A 17596-nucleotide genomic window follows, 5' to 3' on the forward strand; every position below is an offset into this window, starting at 1 on the left:
CCACATCAATACTGAGGAGACTGAACTGAAAAGAAGGTGCAGCTAAGAGTGCGGCCAAACAGAAGGTCTTCAGGCACATGTGGCCACTAGGCTGCTGTTGAAGGTCTGGGACACACGGGAGGAATGCAGCGGCTGCTTGGAGCACACAGAAGGGCCTGTCACCCAGCCTCTCAGCTGGCTACAGCCTGGGTTCCAGAACAAAACTTTGTCTCAAAAAAGGAGCTACCTGTTTGACGACCTGAGTTTGATCGCTGGGACCCAGATGGCAGAAGGAGAGAACTGACTCCCAACTTGTCCTCTCTCATTTCCACGAGGTGCCATGGTACTCGGACAAGCCCCTCAACATACACATAGAATAAACAAACAATGTAAAATCCAGGACATCGAAAGAAAAGAGGATTGGGGAAACGACACAGTTGATAAAGAGCACACCCTGCAATCATGAGGAGCTAAACATGAGTGAGCCCCAGAACCCAGGTATAACAGCCAGGCATGGTGGGTGGGTTTGTCATTCCAGAGCTGGGGAGGCAGAGACAAGTGGACCACTGGGGCTCACTAGGCAGTCAGGCAAGCCTACCCTGCAAGCTCCATTGATATACCCGGTCTTAAAGAAACAAGATGGGTGATTGCCGAGGGGCATGGATATCACAAATACTCATGAACACTCATGCGTGTATACACACACACACTTCACACACTCAAGACTCTGGTTCCGCAATCTTGCTCTAATTAGCTTAATCTCTGATTGTGACCTAATTTTATGGCAGGTGGCTCCTTATTCACCCTAATCACTGCTGGCTAGTTGTTACCACTCTGCCCGCTCGTCACCGCCCACTTATCACTGTGTGCATTTGAAGTCTTGGGATGGCAAAGAATGTAAAGCTAAAGGCATGGATGAAAGGGAGGAAATGAGGGTGCCCGGGTGAACATACTGTGAATGATGTCACTGTTACTTTATGTTTTCCACGCAGTCAGGAGTTCATGCTCAGAGTTCTCACAGTTAAAGGGTTAAACTGGCTGGGGTAGGCTGGGAGTAGGCAGTTCCTCCAGGAGTCTCTGCCCAGCTCTTCTTGGTTCCTCGGGGCTAAATCCCTCCCATCGCTCTACTGTTTCCTCTGAGTCTGGGTCAGCTGGAATTTCAGATCTTTATGTTGGAGACCACTTTGCAAAATGATTGGGATACCACGTGTAAAGAGACTTTTGTATAGGTCATGGGGATACACTGTGTCTGGAGGTCGGATAGTTGGGTGGGAGAAAAGGAAAGGACCCTACAGGCTAAGGGCTTTATTGGAGTCCAGGGTGTGAGCCTTGCAGCTTTCCTGTGGCTCCTTCACCTTTTGGCTAAGACTGGGTGCAAACAAATTTCATGAGGCAGTTTGAGAAAACAGGTTGTTGCAGGAGGCTACATATGACTGTGAGGTGTCTATGGGACATATCTGCCCTGTGTGCTAGCTAGGGTGGCCTTCATCAAGTAGGTTGCGTCCTGCAGTCCCAGGGGCCCGAGGTCACCAGAAGGAAGTCTTACAAGAAAGAGACTCACAGCACAGAGATGCAGTCCGTGGTGATGGCGCCTGCTCCCAGACTTTTCTACTCATTCCTCAACCCCACACCCCACCCCCACCCCCGCGGCAAGATGTGGCTGTCCTGGAATTTGCTATGTAGTCTAGGCTGCCAACTTCTTTTCTACATGGATAAGGGGCAACTTAAAATGGTAAGACGCCCAAAGCCTGCCCTCCTGGCTCCAGCCGCCACCACCAGCAATTTCTCAGCCTCTTTGGACTTCATTCTCTTCTCTGTAACTGGCAAGTCTTGTTTTAACAGCAAAGTTCCTGGTCGAGGTCTTCAAGACATTGTGAGGCAAAGTAGCCCAGGACCAGCACCCGGACAGGGCGCAGTGGTCTAGAAGGGTGTTAACTCAGTTGGGTCGCCCAACTGGTGGCTGCACTGAGTCACTGAGTCATGACTTTCACCCACCAAGGGAAGGGGGCAGGAGACTTAAGGTCAAGTTTTTCTTTCCAAGTGAAAATAGCTCCCGGATCCTTGTTTGGAGGGTTGCTCACTGCGAACATGCGGAAGGAGCGAGCCCGGAGAGGAACGTGAATGAGAAACCAAGTGCAGAGACAGCCAGTAATGGCATTTCTGGGAGCAAGTGCACATCAATGCCGCAGAAGCTCCTATTAAAGGATACATAAGCATGTCACATATAATTTCTATCACCGCGACAATGTCCTGCTTGCCCACACCGGAGTAGGATCATTTTTGCGACAACGTCACTAAACGAGCCCGGAACGTCTGAGACCGATCCTCAGCGCGAGTAGGTAGGACCGGTTTTGAGACGCACAGTCTATCTGTGCAGCTGTCACTACAAGTCCCAGCAGCCCTCAGGGCAGGGAAGGGACTCGGCTGCCAGAATCCGGATAAACTACAAATCCCAGCAGGCAAATCATAACTGCGGAGACTACCTGTCCCAAAATACATCGCGCCACACAAGCCTATCCTGGGATTTGTAGTCATCGGACAGCATTAGCATCTATTCACTCCCCCTCAGAAAGGATGTACATTTCTCAGATTCCTCACGGGAGAATTTACCGCTTTAGCAAAAATCACGGGCGCGATAAGGGAATTAAGGGCCTTGGGAGTCAACCCTCGGCCCACGGGAGGACAACTGCGCATGTTCACCGGAGTCCGTCGGTGAAAGCGCGCGCTAGAGGCGCCCAGAGCAGGCTCCGCCCCTTGTCTGCCTGGCTCCTCCCTCGAGCCCCGAGCCTAGGGAGCCTGCGCTGAGGGCGGGGCGCAGGGCGCGGGGAGGTGCTCGCCGCGCCTGCGCAGAGCGGCTGCTTCTCTCGCGAGGACGGACGCCATTATCGCATCTCCCCGACAAACACCACGAGAATTCCGCAGCCCACACGGTAATTGCAGCTCCCGCAGCCGGTCGCGCCTCCACTCCCCCTTCCCGCGGGGCGAGAGCGAGAGCGAGATCTCCGTCCGCCCCCGCCCCGCCCCGCCGCCAACCGTCGCCAACGGCCGCGGGCCGCACGCCTGGCCGAGTGGGGGCCAGCGGGCCGCGGAATGTCCGTGCGCCGCCTCTGCGCCTCCACCCGCCCGGGCTTCGGGCTGGGCGTGCGGGGCGCCGGGAGCGTTCGGCTCCAGAGCCTCGGCACCGCCCAGACCCGCGCCCGGCGGCCCTGTCGCGGCCTCGGCGCGCGGAGGCGCTCTCCCGCGCTCGGCCACCCCAGTCGGTCCGTGCAGAGCCGCGTGCGGTGCTCCCGGGTCCTCCGCACCGCCCTGCCGCCTCCAGCGGCCGCATCTCCCGGTAGCTCTTGGCTCCCTGCCCCGGGAGGGTGGCTTGGCCCTCGTTGGCTCTTCCGCCTCTGTTCTGCACTCTGTTTACATCGGGGCTGATACCGGAGCTCTCTTCCCCACCTAGCGTCACGTCCCTGTCCCGCACAGCCTTTTTCCTGTTGTTCGTAGTGGCCTTTGTGTTTCTGCTCCCGGTGACATTGTAACCTCTCGAGGATAGTGTTAAATCTTCGGCCTTCCTCCACCTCCGCTTTGTCCTTTTCTAATCTGGGTCAGTGAATCTTAAGGCCCACTCAGGTAGGTCCTGATGTCTTCCCTGCACGCCTGGTTAGCTCAGGACACAGTGTTTCAGTCCTGCCTTTCTTCAGTCCTCAGGGACTCTGCCAAGTTCTTCCTTTCTGGTAACTCTTTCCTCCCTGGACGATTTTAAGGTCTTGGCATTTGGACATCCTTACAGTTCACAGGTGTGCTCAGTAGGTGTGTCCTTGAGGCTGGGAAATTCTCTTGAATCATTAGAGAATTTAATAGAGAATTTATTCCCACGGTTTTATTCTTTTAGGGGTTCCTGTCATGTGTGACACACATTTTGGGTAGACTACTTGAATCTTTGCATCTTTCTTTCTAATCCCTTTTCTCATTCCAGGAGAGAGCTTCAATTAGTCTTTCAGCCTCAATCTTTCTGTTTTGCTTGGTGCAGTGGTGCAGAAGACAGAGGCAGGTGGATCTTTGTGAGTTTGAGGCCCCCCTGGGTTACATAGTGAGATCCTATCTTGGGGAAAAAAAAAATCCATGCTATGCACCCACGTCATCCTCAAGAACCTGTGTCTGCCGGGCAGTGGCGGCCCAGGCCTTTAATCCCAGCACTCTGGAGGCAGAGGCAGGCGGATCTCTGTGAGTTCAAGGACAGCCAGAACTATCCAGAGAAACCCTGTCTCGAAAAACCATTAAAAAAAAAAAAAGACCCACAATCAGAATTGTAGTCTATGAGTGTATTTGTCCTTTCGTCCAGTAGTTTGTTTCATGAGTACATTTTCCCTTAGGCTGAGTAGACTATACTAGGGCTCACTTCAGTTCTCTTACCTGAGTTCTTGTTTAGTATCACTCTTTGGTGATAAATAGCAGCTTTTTGCTTTGCAAGGCAGGTCTTCTTACAATATTGGTAATTATTGCCTAAGCTTTAGGCCCTAAGGCAAGAGGAACTGGCTGAAGTACATAGGCCTGTAGAGAGGGTTTTAAAAATGGTTTTCCCCTCTAGTGACTTGATGAGCTTGTTGCCTTAAGACCTGGAGGACCTTTTATCTCAGCTGTTTCCCTTTGCTGGAAAGATGTTTTACTTGTCTCTGAGGTGACTTTGGAGACTGGTGAGGCCTAGAGCCTCACTCCTACGTGCCCCAGGCCTGCTGTTTCTCTTACCTGGATTAGACCCTCTGTCAGAAATCGAAGTCTTGCTGTGTTCTGTTTTCTTGTGGGTTTATTGTACTCTTTATGTTAAAATACTTCAGTGGGGGTAAGTAGAGATCACGCACAAGAATTCCAAAGCCTTTTGTCTCAGACCATTTCTCTCCTTCCTTTGGCCTTAATGATGGCTGTGTGCCAGAGCATGGTCTCTGTGGCTGCTTCCAGTCGGTGGATGGTTCTTTTGGCTCTGCTATATTGGCAGGGCATCAAGATGCAGGAGACTGGTCAGACACTGAGCTTAGGCTTCGTTTGTCTTGTTCTGTAGTGAGCACTCAAGGTAGCCACTTTTTTTTTTCTGTGTCAGTGTAAGCAGCTCAGCAAACCATGGTTCACAGACCCAGAAGTGCACAGTGCAGTATTTGCTGTACCCATAGTACAGGAATAGGAAGGCGATGCATTGGGCTGTCAGACTTGCAAGTTGTGCTTATTGGAATGGGCTGCATCTGCTGAAGTCTTGAGCAGAGTCCACAGCAACCCACACGCTGATGAGCATTCTTAGGCCCACCTGCAGATTCAGTCTTCGATTAAGACTCAGAGAAACCGTAGGTGAGCTTTCTCCTCCCTTTCATTTCCCCTCCTGGTGTTGATAGCTTGTACAAGGAAAGGGCCACAGAAAGCCAGAAATGTTTCCACCAGCAAGGTTACCTAGGTTACAGACCTTTCACAAGTTCTAGTATTCCACTGACATGTTTATTTGTTTGTTACAGGATCTAATTCAGAACCCCATACTCTGTTTTGTTGCCATATCTCCTCTAATCTGATATTTACATCATCCCTAAGTATCCTCCAGTGTTTCTAAGTCTTGACAGGAAAAAAGGTACTATCTCTGGAAAAAGTTCAGCAGATACTGCACATCCAAAGCAAATGATTGAGGCTAATGTGGCCAGAAGAGACTGCTGTCAAGTACCCCAAGAGAAAAACTAAGGACACATCAGTTCTCTGCCAGAAATGCAATATATTCCCAAGAAAATGTTAGATGCATATGGGGGGAGGAATGTTCACTAGAACTCTGACCAGTACTTCTCCAAGTGAGGGACTCAGAATCTGCATGTGGTCACAGCATGTGTGTGCACACTGACACTTGGGATGAAAAACCACAGCTTTGTTCCATGAGCTGGTTTGTAGGGAAATGAGGCTCCAGGCACAGATTACTAAACGAGTTTGTAACAGTGGTTTTACTAATACCACCAGTGCTATATAGCTTATAGCCTGTATCCTCAAGATCAGCTATGCTATAGAAACCTAAGGGACAGTTGAATTCCATGATGCAAGGCTGACTATAAAAATCCCACATTTTTTTATCTAGGAAAAAAGAAAAAAAAAACATTTCCTTTGGTAAAAAAAGACTAGACAGTTGGATACATTGAGGGCCCCAATAGGAATGTGTCAGGCTGAAGAATGTTACAGTTTCTCTTCAGAAATTCCCTCCCAGAGATCTGGTCAGCAGAGGGACTCCTAACTGTCCTGCCCTGTTGATTGGCAAGGAGGAGAGTTTTAGGAGAGCAAGTGTGGGAGCTGAACCACAGCAGCCTCCTTAGGCTGTATCAGCTTTTCATTCAGAGCTCATTTCATCCCTGGCAGAAGCTTGCACTGAGATCTGGTGTTAATCTGCCTTGAAATATTGGTGCGATGTGCTGCTCCCATATCCTTAGTTCCCAAGGGCAGATCTAGAAACTGGCACTGTTCTGCATGGATGGAGTTAGTCTTAGAGTAGGGCTGGGCTTGGAACTGACTCTGGAACCTGATGGAGAAGCTGGTGCCTCCAGAGCATGCAACCACCATCAAGGAGAATGAAACATTGCTGAAATACAATGGATTTGATACCTATCTTGAATTAACTTCTGCAATTTTCGTCAAGAACTGTCCAATTTGATTCCATATTTATTAGCTTATGGTGGAGCAGACATAGATTTACCCCAAAGGAGCCTTACTGGGTTATAGATCTCCAGCATGGGAACAGCCCTCTTCTGAGCTCAGCTTATGCATTGGTCAGAGCTAGAGATGGCTTGCTGTGGAGATCATTGCCACAGACCACCTCCTCTGAAGACATCGTGTAACAACCTTCTTGGGCTCAGGATGGATCTCAGGCTCTGTGACCTGTTTACCAGCTGAACGTTGCTACTGTTGTTCAGTGTGAAGTCATGGTCATGTGCCACGTTTCAGCGAATGACAAGGCGATCTCACCCCTGACTTGAGGTTATCTAAGTTCTGCAAACACACCCTGTGATGTCTATGAAACCAGCAAAGTCAGGCAGTAGCTCCTAGATCCTGTCCTTGAGAATTGACGTGACATTACCCTTCCAGGTTTGAAATTTCATGGGTTTTAAAGATTTGTAGGATTCAGATTCACATTTTTGCAAAGTAAGGGTTTAATATTTACATATATTTACAGTGTATTTCAGAACTCCAAAGTTTAGATTTGTCTAAAATGCAAATCTGCCATGTAAAGGAGGAAGCAGGAAGAAAGAAGATCAAGGATGGAAGACTCTGCTGATGGGCTCACAGGCTGATGTCATGACCCATTCAGCTCCACCTGCTGCTGAGCTCCCCAGGTCACGGGAATCATGCTATGACTTGACTGCTTTTCCTCATGGAGATATGTCATTTCTTCTTTCATATCAATAAGGATCCCTCCAATAGGAAGAGGAGGAGCTGGAAGAGTCCTGCCTCTTAAGAGGTTCATTCCCTTAGAGGTGTGCCAATACCCGGCCTACTAGTGCCCAGGCTCTGATTGTCTGAAGTGTCATTAAATCTGGTGTAGCTCAAACTCAGAGCCTAGGATCCTTTTGTTATGGGCATATAAGAAATTGTCTTTGAGGTCTGTCTTCACTGGTCCACCTTGCACATCAGAAGTTGGACATATGTGTTTCCCAGGAAGCTATCTGTACTCCAGTGGCAGACAGTGGTTGCCTTTGGTCTGGGGTTGTGATTTGTGAGGCCTGTGCCCTCCAGTAAGTGTTGATAGAAGTTGAACACAGGCTAGGGTGGGGGTGGATTGGCAGTGGGGACATTTGGGTGTAGGTGCCCTCTAATGTGCTATTGAGCATTACACTCAGGTCTTGGCTATGCTGCCCGTTGCAGTGGCTCTTCAGGTGCTTCTGGGTTCAGACTCTCTCCTGCTGACTTGGGCAGCAGGTATAAGGAGGAAGCTATTGTCTCACTGGCTCAGGCACCCTCATGGAATTATAGTTTATTCCTGAAAGATGAATACATCAGTGATAGCCTTTCAGAATGTGGCTTACGGTCTTCAGACCCAAAGCCACCCTTTCCTATCACTTCAGATCTAGGGGCCACCCTTTTCTACCACTTAAAGCCTGGAGGCCCCTCCCTTTCCATCACAGCCGTGGAGTTTTAAAAGCCCACGGTCTTTTGAACAGGAACAGGGTTGGGATATTTGCTTTAAATAATCCCAGGAATGGGTTGTGTATTTTCCACCTGTGTTTCAGGTGTCACTTCTCAGAGAAGACAAGTTTACTTATGCCCTGGTGTCCCTTAAGCCTTCTGTACTTAGGTAACAATTTCTAAAAACATAGGCATTCTCCTTTCCAATCTCAGTATAATTATCACACCAGGGCTTTTCATTTCTGCTGCTTAAACACTAGATTTTACATTTGACTGATTATCCTAGTAATGTCTTTAATTGCAAAAAGATTCTTGATGTGGATGTGGTTTTCCTGGGTTTTTGCTACACTGTGTATAATTCTACACTAGGGTCTGCATTCTACAGAATATAAGCTCAGAAAAATACAGCATATATAATATTTATTGCTGACTTGGAAAAGCCATTTCCTTCCCCCTAAGGAAGACTGAGGGGAGCCTGGTGGCAGAGGCCACAGGGGTGAAGTTAAGTGCAAATGCAGGGTGACTCTCATGAACTGAGCATGGTCTTTCCATGTCTTCTGTTAACGTTATTTGAAAGGTGAAGGAGCCTGGACTCTTGTACCCATATTCCTTTTAGGCTGGGTAGGGTGGTTCCTGGGAGTCCCTACAGCTCAGAGCTCAACTGTTCATTGGTTTAAGCAGTCTGTTCATCCTGAAGATTATGGTGAAGAAAAGAAAACGTTCCCAAAGGCAGAAAGATGAATGGATTTGGTGTTTTTGAGTTTTTCTTTAAAGAAAATCTGCTGTATGTATCCCTCCTGGCCTGGAACTCAGACCATGTTGGCTTCAAACTTGCAATAGCTCTCTTGCTTTAGCCTCCTAGTGTTGGGATTAAAGGTGTGCACCACATACATGGCTCTAAGTAATTTATGCTTCCAATTTTAACTCTGTGTGTGTGCACGTGCATGTGTGGATGGAGGTCAGAGAACAACTTTCAGGAGCCTGTTTTTTCCTTCCATTGTGTGGGTTTCAAGTATGGAACTCAGGCAGGTCAGGCTCTGTGGCAAGTACCTTTACCTGCTGAGCCGTCTTGCTAGCCCTAAGTGATTCTTTTTTTTTTTTTTTTTCTTGTGAAGCAAACAGATTCTTGCTCCATAGCTGAAACTGATGACAAGCGTTCTAGTCATCTTCTGTTACTCATGGTCAACTGGAGTCCGTAACCAGATACCTGGGAGCTTTTGGAGTTGGGAAACTGGGAGAGCCTTGTAGGTGAAGTACCCTGGTATACTTGCTCCAGGACACCTGCTTTATTGTAAAGCAGGGAGGGGGCATATCCTGGTCCACCATCTTTGGCCATTACCACATGTTTGGAGTGATCAGTCAGTGGCATGGACGTGGTCTGGTTTAATGAAGACACCACTATTGAGATGGAGTACCTTGTTTATGTGTTGTTTTGCTTTTTTGTTTTATTTTTGTTTTCTTGTTTTGTTTTTTGAGGCAGGGTTTCTCTGTGTAGCCCTTGCTGTCCTGGAACTCACGCTGTAGACCAGGTTGGCTTTGAACTCTTAGAGATCCACCTGCCTCTGCCTCCCGAGTGCTGGGATTAAAGGCGTGAGTCACCCCCTGCTCAGCAAAGTATCTTATTCTTACACATGTGCTGTGTATACATCTTGCTTGCTCATTTGAGCTGCTCAGATCTGATGCTGTTATTTGGGCTCAAGGGGTTTGTTCTAACACTCTGACATTTCAACGGGAAATTTCAATTGAAAATAAATTGCTTTTAACTTTTTTTAAAGGCTGTTTTCACTTTGTAGCCTTAGCTGGCCAGGAACTCACTATGTCGACTAGTCTCAAAATTCCAGAGATCTACCTGCCTCTGCCTCAGGAGTGCTGGGAATAAAGGTGTGGTCCACTATGTCTGGCCAGGTATATATGAGTCTTTGTTTTGGTCTAGCCTCACTTTAGTGGGCCAGCATTAGCGCATACAGCAGAGGAGCACAACTGCTGGGGTTTGGGTTGGTATTGATGCCTGAGTGTTGGTTTATGTAGTGGACGTGAGCGTGCAGGTTGGGCCTTGTAGGCCACGGTTTGAAGTGTGTGGAAGTGGCTCTGCCCTTGGTTAATAAGGTACAGACAATAGCTATCAAGTATCATCTCCTTGGTCTAGGTCACTGGTTCTGAAAGCCATGGTTCACGGTTACAGTCCAGGTTGTTCACAATCTCTGGAAATGCAACCAGTAACCTTGCAATAGGCCCCCAATTGGTGAGCCCAGTGTGCAAACACCCCTGCAGGGTACATGCTGGAGAGCAGGATGCCGGTAGTCTGGCACAGCCCAGCCACTCTTGAATGTGCTGTATGGCAGAAGCAGCAGATAGTGTAGACAATGGGTACTGTGTGCTCCAGTGATTATATGGGGACTGAAATTTGAATTTCATCTAATTTTTATATCCTAAAGAAGAGGCGATCTTTAGTCCCCCCCCCCCCCATTTTAAAATATAAGGTCAACTTTTGGCTCATGGGTTGCATAGAAACAGGTGGGAGCTGGACCTGCCCTGTGGGCCCTGGTTTGCTGCTGTGTGGCTTCTATGGAGTTTGTGAGTGAGGAGCAGGCAGAGGTCAAAGGTAGGCCAACTGGGAGGGCTGGAGCCCTTCAGAGCTGTGGAAGGCTAATGCTGGGGGTGGATGGTGCCTGTGAAGGGCCGGAGTGGGCATGGTAGGACAAAGTGCTCAGAAGCTGCTGGCAGGTACATTCCTCTCAGTCTGCCATCAAGTGTGCTGGGGAGGTGTGACTTGTGTTGGACCCAGGGTCCTTGGCAGTATGGTGTTGTATGAACAGAGAAGGGAGGCTGAGAGGAACCAGCAGGAGAAGGGTACCTTAGGATTGTTGAAGGGAGCAGGCCCAAGATGTCCTGGTCCTGCAGACTTCTTTCCCAAGGAGTTGTGGGATGGTGGTCCCATTGAGCAGTATAAGTTGGGGGAGAACTGGTTAATTCAGGAAAGCCTGGCTTGCAGCTCTGGAATAGACTCTCGGAGTCCTGCAGCCTGGGCAAGGTGAAGAGAGAGGCAGAGATGGAGGTTGATTCAATGCCTGTTGTTCCTGCCAGCTCCAAGTACTGTGGTTATCAGGGTGGCCCACAGTCTCTGGGACAACTGGAAGACCTTTCCTAGGGGCCTGTGAGGCCAAAAGAATGCTGAGAGGTTGTTTATGTTTTTCTGTATCAACACTTGGACCGATGGTTCAGAACTGGTGGTGGGTAAGATTGCTGGTGCTTGAACACAAGTCAGGCTTGTGGCACCACACCGTCTCTTGTGCTCTCTGCAAGACAGTGAAGCATCAAATGCCTTATTTTTACCCAAGGCTGTCCTTGATGGGCTGGAGAGCTGGCTTAGTGATTAAGAGCTCTTGCTGCTGCTCAGAGATCCCAGGTCAGTTCTGTCACCCATGTCAGGTGGCTGACAACTGTCTATAACTCCAGTTCCAGGAGATCTGATGCCTCTGATCTTTGAGGGCACCTGCACACATGTGCATATTCCCACATGCACACACATGTGCACACACACATAATTAAAAGGAATAAAAATAAATAGATGTTCTTTTTTTTTTAATATTTATTTATTTATTATGAATACAATTTTCTGTTTGTGTGTATGCTAGCAGACCAGAAGAGGGCACGAGGCCCCATTACAGATGGTTGTGAGCCACCATGTGGTTGCTGGGAATTGAACTCAGGACCTCCAGAAGAGCAGTCCATGCTCTTAACCTCTGAGCCATCTCTCCAGCCCTAAATAGATGTTCTTAAAAGATTGTTCTAATGTCGCAGTGAAGCCGTTAGCACTCACTTCATCACCATTTTGATTACCTGGACAGCGAGGGCATTTGTGTACTGAGATTGTTCCTAGGACAGCCCTCTGCAGGAAAGGAAGCTGCTTTCTTATGGGACTGAACTAGCTGCTTTCTTATGGACCACTACAATAGAAAGCCTGACCAACATGGATATTCCTACAAAATGTACAAAGCCTGCCATTCCAAATGAGTCTATTGTCAGTGATACAAACTGTCAAGTGAGATTGGAATTTTTAGGATGTATTTACTACTGTGAGCCAAACAGCTTCTTCAAAGAGGAATCAGTACTAATGTTAACACACACATGCACGTGAAGATGTGAGGTTTTGTTTATTTATTTGGAGGTAGGGTTTCACGACATCCTAGTTCGGAAGACTCTTGCTCAGTCTCCTTAGTGCAGGGATTATGAGCCTGCTTGACCATGCCTGGCATAATGCTTTTAGTATCATTATGTATCATGAGTAGCATCTATAGGTTGCTTATACTTTAGTGAGCAGGACTTTCTGAATGATAAATGGGAGCTTACATTTGCCTCAGAAATCTGCTTGCCAAGCAGAACAGATTAGTGGGCTTTGAAGAAGTCAGGTGCCAAGTTTCCACTGGTGGCAGGCTCCAGCTGCAGTTAGACTTCAAGAACGAAAACAAGTGCTGAGTTTTAGGGTCACTGCAAAGGCGTGTATCCACAGCTGTGTGCAGAAGCTACTGCATTTCTCTCCCATTCCCAGCTGCATCTCTGTATGAGGCTGGCTGAAGTCAGGGCTTCGTCCAGAGCCAACCACTCTGCCAGGGTCTGAGTAGAATCTGTAGAATGCAGCTGTAACCTGGAGGTTAGCAACCCCGTAAAGGGCAAAGCAATGCCACTTCTTATTAAGTCTTTGTTATTTGGAAATCACAGTTCTTTTTCATTAAAAAGTATTTTGTATGGTAATATGCATAAAAAATACAATTTCAGCTTGGTGGTGGTGGTGCAATTATTTTAATTCCAACACTTCCAACTGGAATAGGCAGGCAGGCAGATCTCAGAGTTTGAACCTGGTCTGTAGAGCGAGTTCCAGGACAGCTGGGGCTAAGCAGAGACTGTCTTGAAAAAAGGAAAAATAAGCCAGGTGGTGGTGGCACATGCCTGTAATCCCTGCACTCGGGAGGCAGAGGCAGGCAGATCTCTGAGTTCGAGGCCAACCTGGGCCTTACAAGAGCTAGTTCCAGGACAGGTTCCAAAGCTACAGAGAAACTCTGAAAAACCAATAAATAAATAAATAAACTTTCAGTAACTTATTTTTTTTTTAAAAGAAATAACACAATCTCCAAACATTCTGATAGGATAGCAAATGTGGTATGTGGGAGATCCTAAGCCCAGAAGTCCCAACTGCTGCCTCCCAGCACACCAGCCATTTCACTCCCACGGCAGCTGTACCTGGGACTGTTGTGTTTAGGACCTGACTGGCCACATACTTAAGCTGAACCTCCATCTCCTAGATACTTGAATTTTTCTCTCTTTTTTTTCTTATGTATTTTGAGGCAAGGTCTCGTTTTGTAACTCTGGCTGTCCTGGAACTTGCCATGTAGGCCAGGCTGATCTCAAACTCACAGAGGTCTGCCTGCTTCTGCTACCCAATTGTTATTGTTGTGATTAAAAGCTGAACCATCATATCTGCCCTGATACTTGGCTTTCTTAATCTTCGATGTAGAGGCGGGGCAATGAGAATAGGAAAATTCTGGGAAGAGGAAAGATTCAGTCTACAGTTGTGACCCAGACACAGCAAGCAAGATGTGACTGCCTTGCCAAAAAAGGCTCATGAGAGGCTTGAAGATTCATAATTAGAAGCTGTCAGTGATAATAACTTGGAATTAGCAAATGAAATTCTTGAAGATATCAGTCCTTTGATAAGTGTGGATGAAAATGTGGCAGAACTGGTTGGAACACTCAAGGAACCTCATCTCCACTCCAGTCGCTCCTGGAGGCCCTTGGTATTATGGTATCAAAATGTTATGATTCACCTCCCTCAAGCCCAGAAAAGAATAATTCTCTCAATAATCAGTTATTGCCAGTAGGTGCCATCACATTCTTGGTATTCACAAAAGAGCTTGAGAGCCATTGGGTGTAACATTTAGGGTTGAAAATAATGATCTAGTAATCTCCCAAATCCTTCATGGAGGAATGATAGATCGACAAGGTCTTCTTCATGCGGGAGATACAAGGAAGTCAATGGACATGAGGTTGGAAACAATCCAAAGGAATTACAAGAGCTGCTGAAAAATATTAGTGAAGTGTCACCCTAACAATTTTGCCAAGTTATAGAGATATTACTCCTCAACAGGTATTTATCAAGTGTCATTTCAATTATAATCCACTCAGTGATAGCCTGATACCCCGCAAAGAAGCAGAACTGAAGTTTTCTAAAAGAGAAATTCTATAGATTGTAAACAGAAAAGCCCCAAATTGGTGGCAGGCTAGCCATGTGAAAGAGGGCGGGGTGGAAGTGCTGGTCTGATCCCAAGCCAGTTCCTGGAAGAGAGGAGAAAGGCTTTTGTTCGCAGAGACTGGGACAATTCAGGACCCCTTTTGGAACTATAAGCACCACCACCAACAAAAGATGATGATGTACCTCACATCTAGGAATGAGGAGTTTGATTGTCATGAAATTCAGATCTATGAGAAAGTAGCAAATCTGCCACCCTTCCAGTGAAAAACATTAGTGTTGATAGGAGCTCAAGGTGTGGGCAGAAGAAGCTTGAAAAATAGGTTCATAGGGCTGAATCCTGCTAGATTTGGAACAATGTGTCATTTACTTCACGGAAGCCAAGAGAAGATGAAAAGGATGGACAGGCATATAAATTTGTGTCCCAATCAGAGATGGAAGTAGATATTAAAGCTGGAAAGTATTTGGAGCATGGGGAATATGAAGGAAACCTCTGTGGAACTAAGATTGACTCTATCCTTGAAGTTGTACAAATTGGATGTACTTGCATTTTAGACGTCAACCCACAAGCATTGAAAGTGTTGAGGACATCTGAGTTCATACCTTATGTGGTATTTATTGCTGCTCCAGAGCTACAGACCCTGTGTGCTATGCACAAGGCTGTAGTGGATGCAGGAATCACCAGCAAGCTTTTGATGGGCTCTGATTTGAAGAAAAGAGTGAATGAATGCACATGAATTCAGAGAGCATACAGCCACTACTTTGATGTGATCACCATAAATGACAATCTAGACAAAGCCTTTGAGAAACTACAAAGAATGGAGCCCCAGTGGGTCCTTATTAGCTGGGTGTACTGATAATTCAATAAGGCTATCAGTTAAATAAAACTTTGAAAAATTAAAAGGTAATCTTCAGCTGTGCCTGTGTGTCCAGAAGGCTGCCTGGCACCATCACACATCTGGCCTGTTGTCCACTGCCTGGGAGGAAAACCTTGGGGCAGAAACGAGTGGATGAAGCTTGTTGCCCTGCTCGTGTTCCGGCTCGGGGCAGGTCTGTGGGAGGTATCATGGTGTGGGCCTGCCCATGGCCGGCTGTCTCTCTGGCTCCCATGGACTTGTTTGGTGAGGTGTTTGTGTGTGGGGAAGTGTGAGAAGGTGACACATAGACCGAACAGTATCAACCTTGAAGCATTTTTTAGAGGTTCTGCCTTCAAAACAGTGTTGCCTATGTTTCCTCTGGGGTCAGGCAGGACCCTTAGAAGAAGGAGTTGTTGCCTTTTCTCTTTTCCTCACAACCGACTATCACTTACAGTCTGATTGCCATTGTCTGACACAGTTTCACTCGTTCATTCTGTGGTGTGTATGCATGCATGTGAATGTCAGATAAATACTGGGTATCTTCTGTCATTCTGTCTTAGTTTCTGAGCCATTGTTTGTCACTGAGCCTGGAGTATATTGTAGTGACATTTCATTTGTATTTTAATAAATAAAGATTGCTCGAAGATCAAAGAGTAAAGCAGCCCCATTGACCAGCCTTACAGACCAGGCAGTGGTGACACACACCTTTAATCCCAGTAGCCACACTAGTTTGCCATAGGAATCAGGCAGTAGTGGTGCACGCCTTTAATCCCAGCACTAGGGAGGATTACAAAACGGGAGGAGACAGCTCTCACACACAGTCCCATTCTGAGATTTTTGGAGGCAGGATCGCTATTTCGAACTGAGGTAGAGGTAAGAGCCAGTGACTGGCTGCTTTGCTTTTCTGACCTTCAGGTTGAACCCCAATATCTGTCTCTGGGTTTTTATTAATCGTGCTACAGCTTATCACTTTGGTTAGACTGGTGGGCCAAGTAACCTAGAGGTCTGCCTCTGCCTCCCCAGCCCTGTGAGCCTTTCTGTGGGTTCTGAGGACCTAAGCCCAGATCCTCACATGTGCACAGCAAGCGCTTTACCAGCTGAGCCATCTTTTCAGCCCCCATCTCTCTCTTTATTTTAAATTTCATCTCAGATATGTTTTGGGGGAAGAAGCAAGCTGAACCTTTCCACGTACTGTAGTTAATAAAATGCATCCTGTTGCTGACCTCCTGGCATTTGAATTTTTATTTCTTTTGGTTAGCGCTCCTGTGTCTTGAAAGGATTGGGGTAATCTTTGATGCCTCAGCAGTTCCCATGTTCCTGGAGACTTGGCTGCCTGAGTACCAGTTTGCTACTTCTTTAAGTGGACAGGCAGTATCACCACTGTCCTGATTTTTATTTATGTTTAATTTAATTAATTTAGTTTTTGAGACAGTCACTATGTAACTTAGGCAACCTGGAATTTGCTGTGTATGTTCACCAGTTTGGCCTTGAACTCACAGTGATCCCCCTGCCTCTGCATCCCAAGAACTAGAATGGAAAGTGGGTATCACTATGCCTGTCTGTCCAGATTTTTATGGCATTGTGAACTTGGCATTCCAGCTCTCATGGACTCTGGAGTCTCTAGGGCAAAGCGGTACGTTAGGAACGCTGTGGGACTCAGGGGCCCAGAATGCATTCTTCCCTTTCCTGCAGTTGGTTCTGAGTGCCTTTTTCACATACAGTGTGTGCCGTCTGCATCTGTTCTCTTGTACTAAGAGCTGCTCCTGGTCTTACGGCTTTTTGCCAACAATCAAGCATTTATTTTTTTATTTTTCTATAAAGTGAGATCAGACAAGGTGTAGATGTTTTCCACAGCCCCTTCCAGACACATCAAGAACATGTTAGGCTTTTCCCTGGTGGCATGTGCAGTAGGCTTGTTAGACTCGCTGCTGGACAGGCGTCAGGTGACCGGTGTGTCATTCCAGTCCAGGGCTGTGTGTCTGTCTGGCTGCTTTATCCTGCTTCCTGTGGAAATACCCCCACCAAGCCAGATGTGGCCTGAGAGCTCCTGGAGAGGCTTGATGTGAGAAACAGCTCTGAGAAGTCTGTCCTCCAGCCTGACGGGAAAGAAGCCATTGGACTTCCTATATGATGTGGTTCATGCCTTGACTGAGAAAACCCTGGCGGGGAAGTGCAGTGAGCCTTTGATCAGTCCTTGTCTTTGTGCTGCCTTCATTGTTTCTCCATGTCACCAGAGCTGACACTCTGGTGTCCCCTTTTGAACTTTACCCCTAGAGAGAGGCTTTATAGTCTAAGTAGTGTTGTTTGTCCCCTCACCCACCTGTGCTGGCGATCCAGCCTGTGCCTCACCACTGAGCTTGCCCCGCAATCCTCTGTTTACTTTTGTATCTGAGAC

General features: G+C 47.3%; 1 protein-coding gene and 1 pseudogene across 12 annotated transcripts in view; both read left to right on the forward strand.

Annotated features, from left to right (window-relative positions):
• Window positions 1-2782: 2782 nt before the first annotated feature.
• Banp (BTG3 associated nuclear protein) overlaps window positions 2783-17596 on the forward strand; it is a 75067-nt gene continuing 60253 nt past the window's right edge. For 11 of the 12 annotated variants that reach the window (XM_050165223.1, XM_050165226.1, XM_050165231.1 and 8 more), the window contains exon 1: window positions 2783-2909. The gene's annotated coding sequence lies outside the window, so the exon portion shown is untranslated. Of the gene's footprint in view, window positions 2910-3177; window positions 3314-17596 lie in introns of those variants that run through there. The other variant, XM_050165224.1, reaches the window with a different exon arrangement.
• Window positions 10899-16311, forward strand: LOC126515526 (protein PALS2-like; annotated as a pseudogene).

The sequence above is a fragment of the Alexandromys fortis genome, unplaced genomic scaffold (genome assembly GCF_014885135.2).
Source record: "Alexandromys fortis isolate MF-2015 unplaced genomic scaffold, M_Fortis_MF-2015_v1.1 scaffold_165, whole genome shotgun sequence".
In the NCBI taxonomy this organism is placed as follows: Eukaryota; Metazoa; Chordata; class Mammalia; order Rodentia; family Cricetidae; genus Alexandromys; species Alexandromys fortis.